This window comes from Nicotiana tabacum, chromosome 21, assembly GCF_000715075.1.
Source record: "Nicotiana tabacum cultivar K326 chromosome 21, ASM71507v2, whole genome shotgun sequence".
Taxonomy (NCBI): Eukaryota; Viridiplantae; Streptophyta; class Magnoliopsida; order Solanales; family Solanaceae; genus Nicotiana; species Nicotiana tabacum.
In genome coordinates, this window is record NC_134100.1 from 8,791,935 (window position 1) to 8,801,210 (window position 9,276).

Sequence of the window (9,276 nt, forward strand, 5' to 3'; positions counted from 1 at the left end):
GAGCTAAAAGGAAGCTTTTTGACGGGGTTTGAATTTTGGTACTTTCTTCTGTTTGCCAATGATACTTTGTGGGCAGATATTCTAGAAACTACATTTGATAGAAAAACTTTGGATTGTAATATTATTAACACTCTTCCAAACAATGCTGGTCATCTGGACGGCCACATGAACATGCAAGCACTATAATTATTGTTTTGTTTTATGCAGTATCTAGTTTACCCACAGAAAAAAAAGTTGAGAGGTTAGGCTATGAAACAAGTAACATGAATCAAGGCTTAAAGACATATACAATAATTAAGATGGATTCGTCAATTCCTTTCCCTTTTTGTCTTTCTAGCACTCACAAGCATCATTGTCATTTCATCATAGATATAAGAAAATATGTCAACAATACACGAATAAGGGGTCATCTATGTATATAACATGCCAATTACAATTTATAAAAAGCTTCAGATCAAGCTACATCATTGACATATTTAGAAAATTAGATGCAAGCTACATATATTATTATGAATACAAACCATACGAACCTATTTGAACCTTCAAATCACTAATCCATAATCTTTTATCCAAAATATTAATTTTTGTCAACTCTTCTTAGAACAGATAATCTGGCTAGTGATATAAGAAGCAGTCGGGAGGCATAGATATGTAACCACCGACGCAACTTCACTCGCTCTCCTGCTCGCTTCATAGGTGCCCGATGAATTAAGCTTTCTATACTTTCTTTTTGACTAGGGACTTGCTGCAATCCAAAATAATAACAATAAGGATAATAATGAAAAAGCTATAGTGTTGAAAACTTCTCGTATAATACAGTTAAATCTCTCTATAATAATCATGTTTGTTCAGATATTTTTTGGATGTTATATCGAATGACTATTATACGCTTATAACAATATTTAAGTTTAAGTATTATTTGGATGTTTAAGAAAAAATTATCAAAAAATTATTTTTTCCTTTTTTTAATGTCACGTATAAAAGATAAAAAAATATTCAAATTTAAAAATTAAAAGATATGTATATTTTACCAATTAAATATTAAATAAAGCTAATAAATTATTAGTAAATTCATAACTAAATGTACAAAGATTTAAACTCTAAGATGCATATTTTAAAGCTATTTGAAAAATTAAATTCTTTTAACATTGATGGAAGAACTTGTAGCTTGTTTCTTATTGTGGTATAATGTTTGAATTGACAAGTATTTGTGTTCAATTTCAAACTTTCGGTAAAAGATATATGCAGTTCCTCAAATATTAGATATTATGCATGGTAGGAATTTTTTTGCAATGAAATAAAAATATACAAGCATAGCTTTTAATGGAATTGAATGAAATCTTTAATTATAGAAGAATTGTAACGACCCGACCAGTCGTTTTGAGCTTTTGCACTTTGCTCGTCAGTTCTCGAGTGTGACCTGCCCCGTGCGATGTATTATGACTAATTTAAATCATTGGTTTTGGTTTTCAGGGTAAGCAGAATGAATTTGTAAGAAACAGTCCTCAGTTGAAGCTTGAAATTTGAAAAGTTTGACCAAGATTTGACTTGTTTGTATATGATCTCGGATCGGAATTTTTATGATTTGGCTAGCTCCGTTGGGTTATTTGGGACTTAGGAGCGTGATCGGAATGCATTTTGAAAGTCCGTGGAAGGTTTAGCTTGAATTGGTGAAATTGAGGTTTTGGCGTTTTCCGGTTGATAGGTGAGATTTTGATATAGGGGTTGGAATGAATTTTCGGAAGTTGAAGTAGTTCCGTTGTGTCATTTGGGATGTGTGTGCAAAATTTCAGGTCATTCGGACGTGGTTTGGTTGGATTTTTGATCGAAAGCGTAATTTAGAAGGTTTTGGAATTCTTAGGCTTGAATCTGATGCGAATTTGGTATTATGATATTGTTTTGAGCGCTCCGAAGGTTGGAACAAGTTTGAATGAGGTTATGTGATATGTTGGCATGTTTGGTTGAGGTCCCGAGGGCCTCGAGTGAGTTTAGGGTGGTCAATCGGACCATTTCATGCTTTGCAAAGTTGCAGAAAAATTTCTGTTCAGTGATGCAGGCATTTGGCCTTCGCATTCGCGAGTAGGCCCTCGCGTTCGCGAAGGGTTAGCTGGTGAGGTGGAGATTTTAGCCTTCGCGTTCGCGAGGGAGGCTCCACGTTTGCATAGGGGAAGTGAGCAGTTGGGTTTGAGGATTTATTTGTTCTTCGCGTTCGCGGAAAAGGAGTCGCATTCGTGTTGGGTTAGGGAGCCAAGTCTTCGCATTCGCGAATGGTAGGACGCATTCGCGGTGAAAGAAATTTGGTCAAACTAATTTTGTGCTTCGCGAACGCGAGGATTTGACCGCGTTCGGGAAGAAGGATTTTTATGCCTGGGCGGAATGATTTAAAAGGGCTATTCCGTGATTTTGAGGCTAAGTACCTCCATTATTGCGCGATTTTGAAGCTTGGGAGAGCTAATTGAAGAGGTAATTCAAGAGGATTTTATGGAGGTAAGATTTTTGGTCCCTAAACTTGTTTCTATGATGAATTCTATCATTGTAAGCTTGAAATCCATGGAAAAATCAGTAGCAAAAATGGGTAATTAGGGCTTGAGATTAAGAAACCTTTGAGTGGGGATTTGAGGGGCCATTTGAGGTCCGATTTTGATGTTCTTGATATGTATAAACTCGTGTGAGGATGGAGATTCCATTGATGTTAATTTTATCGGATTCCGAGACGTGGGTCCTGGGGACCAGATTTGAGCAATTTTGGGATTTTGATGTAAAATTGGATATTTTTGAGTGAGCTTCGTTCCCTTTGCATATTTTAATGATTATATACTGATTGTGGCAAGATTTGGAGCATCCGGAGGTCGATTTATGCGGGCAAGGCATTGCGGGCTAGAGTTTAAACCGGATCGAGGTGAGTAATGATTGTAAATGATGTTCTGAGGGTTTGAAACCCCGGATTGCACATCGTAGTGCTATATTGAGGTGAGACACACGCTTGATGATGAGCGTGGGGTCGTGCACTATTGAGGATTGTGACCTGGTCCGCCCCGATTGATGATTTTATCATATATTTAACTGAAATCTATTTGCTATCATCATTATTTGGGCTGAATGCCATATTTGGGTTTCGTGCCAACTATTTGAACCCTTCGGGTATATTTGTTGATATTGCCTCTCTGTTTTGATTTTATACTTGAACTCAGTCATATTATTTTCCATTGTTTTTCAAAACTCAGCCATGTTCACTCAGTTTTAATACTCAGATGATATTTAAATGATATTTTGGGCTGAGAAACACTGTTTTACTGTTGTCCGAGAGACTTATGTGATTTTTGACTGAGTAAGGCCGAGGGCCTGTATTGTGAGGATATCTTCTGGGTTGGGATGCACGCCACAGCGGTGATATACTGATTTGATTATGAGACTGAGGGCCTGAGATATGTACGTCACGAGGTGGCTTGTTGATATTGATATGAGGATGAGAGTCTATTTATGATGCCACGAGGTGGCTTGATATTGCGCTTGGGCCGTAAGGGGCCCCTCCAAGAGTCTGGACACCCCCAGTGAGCGCGGGTACCCATTGTGATGTGAGATATAGCCCGATGGTTTGGTATTGTTCTATGTGATTGCCCGGGGGGCTGGTATTGTTCTGAGATATTGTCCGATGGGCGGATTGTTGACACTGTGCCCGAGGGACGAACCTTATGTGCTTATCTTTCTTATTTGCCTGTCATTTACCTGTTTAATTGTGTATTTGTGCCCGAGGGGCGGATTTTCTGTGCTTATCTGCACTAATTGTTTGGCATTCATTTGTGTAACTGTTGAAAAGTCATTTTCAAAGAAGTTAAACTGAGCTAAGATGTTTTTAAGAGATTTTTCAACTTCATTGCTTTTTTACTGGTTTTGTACTGCTTCTATACAACATGTTGATGCACTTTTCGTGATTTCTTACCATTCAGACTTCAATTATGATTATTACTTACTGAGTTGGAGTACTCACTTTACTCTCTGCACCTTATGTGCAGATTCAGGTATTTCTGAACCCGGTAACGGGTATTGGCTGACCGGAGGCAGAGTCATCGGAGTTTAGCAGGGTAGCTGCCGGCGATCGCAACACTGCTTTTCTCCCACTTTATTTCATTAGTCTGTATTTTGTATATTTCAGACTTTTCAGTTATATTTAGACCCTAGTAGATGCTCGTGACTTGTGACACCCCAGTATCGGGCTGTGTTTGGATTGTATTCCGCACAATATAAAATCTTTTGCTTAGTCTTTGGTTTATTTACTCATGCTTAGACTGTTTATTAATGTTTAACTATTTAAAAATTGAATTTGGACTAGTTGGCTGGACTTGTCTTCACGAGAGGCACCATCATGACCAGGTCCGGGTTTAAGGTCATGAAAAGAATGTACTAACATTATATTGTTCATCATAAATGGTGCATTAGATTGTCAAAATATATTGTCAAAATCTCTAAACTTGTTATTAGTAAGCTTAGATATTCTACATGCAGGACTGTTAAAGAGGAGTAAGTTTACAAAAAGTGTACTGTTATAAAGATGACAATTGTTGTTACAGGTAAAAAATTATTATATAGAGATAAAATATGACAAAAAAGAGGTTCCGACAAGCTTAGCTTTTATAGTGAAATAGTACTGTTATATATGAATGCTGATATAGAGAGGTTTGACTGTATTTTTCATTTTTAGTGCAGCCGCTATCCTTCGTGTGCGCACTGAGTAACTTGCTCACTGTGCAATAACTCACAAACTGCAAAGGAGATGCAAACCGCACTAGGCAAGCCTGGTGCGACGAGCTCTAACTAAAGAGGCTGCTAATGAGGGGAATCGTTCCCTGATCTCCGATGTGGGAAACCATTCACCCAACCAACTCAGCCAAGCGAGTAGTTTTTATTTTCTTTGGAATTTTCTATTGATTGATATGTCAATTAGTAGTAGATATTGGACTCTCTCTTCCTACATTAATTTGCATATGAACATTTTCAATTCAATAAACAATATTGTTATAGTGCTCGTATAAACTAAATTGAAGTTATTTTTCTTTTAAAAAATCTGCTTCTTGCATAGTGATTCAATGAGGGAGGTATTGATGATATATGGTGCAACAACATTCACGCGAATATTGTCCTTTGCCCACTCACAAGCTAAGTTCTTCGTCACTTGGTTAATTGCACCTGATAAACAAATTAACATGAGTAATATACAGTCATTATACCTTCTAATTACAACTTAAGTTGCCAGTAGTTTAATGTAATATGTTTGGCCAAACTTCTAAAATCAGCTTATTTTGAAAAGTACTGTTAAAAAGATACTTTTAGTGAGAAACAGTTTGTGTTTGATTAATCAATTTAAAAAGTACTTTTGAGCAACAATTAATATTTGGCCAAACTTTTTAAAAGTATTTCTAAATATATTTTTCTCCAAAGTATTTTTCAGAAAAATACTCTTGAGAAGAAACTATTTTTTTCTACTTCTCAAAAATTGCTTATGCTTCTACTCAAATTATTTTTTTCCTTTTAAAAGTTTGGCAAACACCTCAACTTTGAAAAGAACACTTTAGCCAAAAAAATACTTGGCCAAAAAAAAAAAAAAAAAAATTTGGCCAAAAAGAAGCTTGGCCAAAAATGCTATAAGTTCTATGTATCAATAGTATAAAAATATATTTTTACACAATCATCTCATTGTATTAATTAAGATAAATTCTCTATGATAAGAGTTAATTGATATAACCTGATAAAAATGATAACTAACAGAATAGCGAATATTCTAAAAAGTCTTAATTAAGCACTGTTAGTAGCGGAAACAGAATTTTCATCATAGAGATTCAAAAAATAAGAAAATAAATACGTGAAGGAGTTAAGGAGATTCAGCATCTAATATATATATGAAATAAACTGTAACCTAACATACACACTATAATTATTTTCGATGAAGGGGTTCGTCTACCTAGCTCCGCTCCTATACACAGTGTATATAACTCAAATCCAAATTGTCAGATAATAATTACCTTTGGATGCGGCATAGATGGATGCAAAGGGTGTGGCAATCACCCCAGCAACTGAAGAGGTAAACACTATATTTCCATTTCCAGAAGCCTTTAACAAGGGGCGAGCAAGTTGACATAGGTGGTATAAGAAGCCTCAAAATTGGTACCCATTATAATTGAATAATCTTCTGCAGTAAAATTTGTAGCTTCTTTTAGTATTGATGTGCCTGCATTATTTACCTGAACCAAAAAAGGCAAGTTATTTCTTTTATGAAGATAGATAGGACCAGGGGCGGAGCTAGGTAGGCGGAAGGGGATTTGGTTGAATTTCTTTGTCCGAAGATTACACTGTCTATATACAATTAACTTTTTTCATATACATAAAATGAAATGTTGAATCCTCTTGGTTTCTTTACGTGTTTTACTTTTTTTTTTGAATCTTCTTGAGAAAAATCTGCTTATGCCGCTGACATGAATGGAAATATGCTTTTAAGGGACAGAAGTAGTGCGTATTAGACACATATCCCAAGACTTGTACTCTGTAAAAGATTAAGTGTGTTGGAGAGGTGTGTCAGAGAAATTTGACCTCAAACTAAGGGAGCAAACTATATATTCCTCCTAAGCTTGTCGGGATGGTTATCGTACTGTACTGTATTATTTTGATGAGTATAATATTTGAATAAATTATATCGTTTGCTGACACATGATGTCATGTACCAGCAGTATGAAAAATAAACTTGCAATATTACAAATAAAAATAAAGTACGAGATAAAATTATTATATAAATAGGTAAGGTAAAGAATAAAATAAGATTAATTAATAACAAAGAAGGGCAAGTTGAGGGGAGGAAATAAGGTAATGACAACGGTCACACCAAATTAGCCATTATATAAAGTGAAACTTTTTTTTGTTATGTAACGAAAAATTTAACGATACGATGCAATAAAATTTAAGTAACAATTCAAAACAAACATTGTATTTAAATTAACAATACAATACAGTATTATAGGTAATAACCATCCAAACAAGATATAACTTAAAACTTACAAGTATATTGAGCTTCCCATTGAAACAACTAGTGACTAATTCAATAAGCTCAGGGGCGGCCCAAGGGTCAAGCCACTAAAGCAAAGGCTTTAGGCCCCCAAATTCTGGAGGCCCCAAATTTTTCTTTTTGTTTTCTACTTGCATTTGTATTGAGATCCCGATTAATTTAGAACCGTACCGTGTAAGGCCTAGTAAAAAAGATAACACATTTTAAAAGAATTTGTGTAACCACAGGACTCGAACCCAATATATCTAATTAATTAGGTAAGTTGGATCATATACATCTCACAACAATCTTTAGAGGTAGGGTCTAAATATATTGGATATTTTAAAATAAAAAGTAAAATATTTTATAAAAGGTAAAGATAAAAAATAAGACTTGGACTATTGAAGATACCAAAAAATGGATTCTAAAAGTTTATTACACTTTTTAGTGAGAAATGTACTTCACTAATTATGTTAATCGTAAAATTTAAATAATGAAAAGTTTTATATTTGCAACACAGGTTTAGGAGGAGTGATTCTCTTTCTCCAATTAAAAGTTATGTTGTTCTCTATAGAAAGAAAAGAGTTTTATTTTTTCTATAAAAAATAAAAGTTGAAGAGTACTGTTGAATAAAACTATATTCGCATTCTTTTTTTTCCTTTTTCCCCCTCAGATTTTAAGCGTTTCAACAAGTATATTAGAACATCAAAAATAATTTCGATATCAAGTTATCAACTTTTTGAATCTGTTTCCATTATCTAAGATCAACAATATATCAAGAGATATTAAATTATTTATAAAAAGAAACTATTAACAACTTTACATCTTAAAAAGCTTGAAAAATAGACTTCAATTAAAAATATAGATGAATTATTTTTTTTTTTCCAAAAGGCCTCATGTTAAAAATTGGCTTTAGGCCACCAATTTTCTCGAACAACCTCTGAATAAGCTTTTCTCGTTCAGATCTCGATGACAAATCACATATCCTGATACCTTCAAGCCCTTGCCCTTCCATTTCTCAAGGCACTAATCTAGATCATTTTGTTTACGTGAACAAGTATAAACCTCTGCTCCAAAATTCGCCAGCTCTTCTACTATAGCATAACTAATACATATAAAGAGAGTATGTCCAGATCAGAAAGTTATAAAATGGAAGAAATCAACAAATTAAATTGTGACTCTTTGTACAGTACTAGTTGGTTCGATTCACAAAGCATCTCGCGTTCACGCAGGCTCCGAAAAGGACCGCACCTTAAGAGGTGTATTGTAGGCAGCTTAATAGGCTCCGAAAAGGACCGCACCTTAAGAGGTGTATTGTAGGCAGCTTAATTCTCCTGATGTACGGATTCCACGGCGCGAATCCGTGACCTATAGGTCACACGGAGACAACTTGACTGTTGCCCAAGGAATGCGTTATGTAGTATTTCTACTAGTTAGTAAAAGGCAGCCCGGTGCACAAAGCAACCCTCGTTCACAAATGGTATGGGGAAGGGCCGTACCCCAGGAGGGTGTGATGTAGTAGTCTATTCTGATGCAAGCATCAGTGGCTACGGCTCGATCGAACCCCTGACCTATAGGTCACACGGAGATAACTTGATTGTTGGTCCAGGACTTTGTTCTGTAGTACTAGTTAGTAAAAGGCAGCTCGGTACACAAAGCAACCCGCGTTCACGCATGGCCCGGGGAAGGACCGTACCCCAAGAGGGTGTGATGTAGGCAGTCTACCTTAATGCAAACATCAATGGCTGATTCCACAGCTCAAACTCACAACTTATAGATTACACGGAGACAACTTGACAATTGCTCCAGAATTTCCTTCTAGTTTGTCACAGGTTAATTACCCGATGCCACGAGTACCGCCAGTGACAAGTGCAGTCATGCCTTTGAGAGACCAACTTCTATCTCCACCACCAACTTCTGTTTCAGCCATAATCGAAGATCTTGATCTGTTCAGTTTTGCGACTCTGTCAGATCCTTTCGTTTAGGTGCACAGAACGGCACATGATGCAATAACACTAAAAAATGAGTTTTATGATTAAATGTTACGTGTTTAGTTCTTATAAAAAATTAGATATCATGTACACGGCAAAGCCACGCAAGTTGTGCATGACCATACATAGAAGAACCATTTCCGGAGAAGAAAGCGGTCTGGCTATGCGTTGATGTGACTATCGATAAATTTTTATGACTCGTTCCCGTCAGTCAATTTATTCATATGTATTCCCTTCATTCACTTTTACTTTTAC

At 35.8% G+C, this 9,276-nt stretch overlaps 1 pseudogene; it reads right to left on the minus strand.

Moving 5' to 3' along the window:
• Positions 1-587: 587 nt before the first annotated feature.
• Positions 588-9,040, minus strand: LOC107760229 (tropinone reductase homolog; annotated as a pseudogene).
• Between the last annotated feature and the right edge of the window lie 236 nt (positions 9,041-9,276).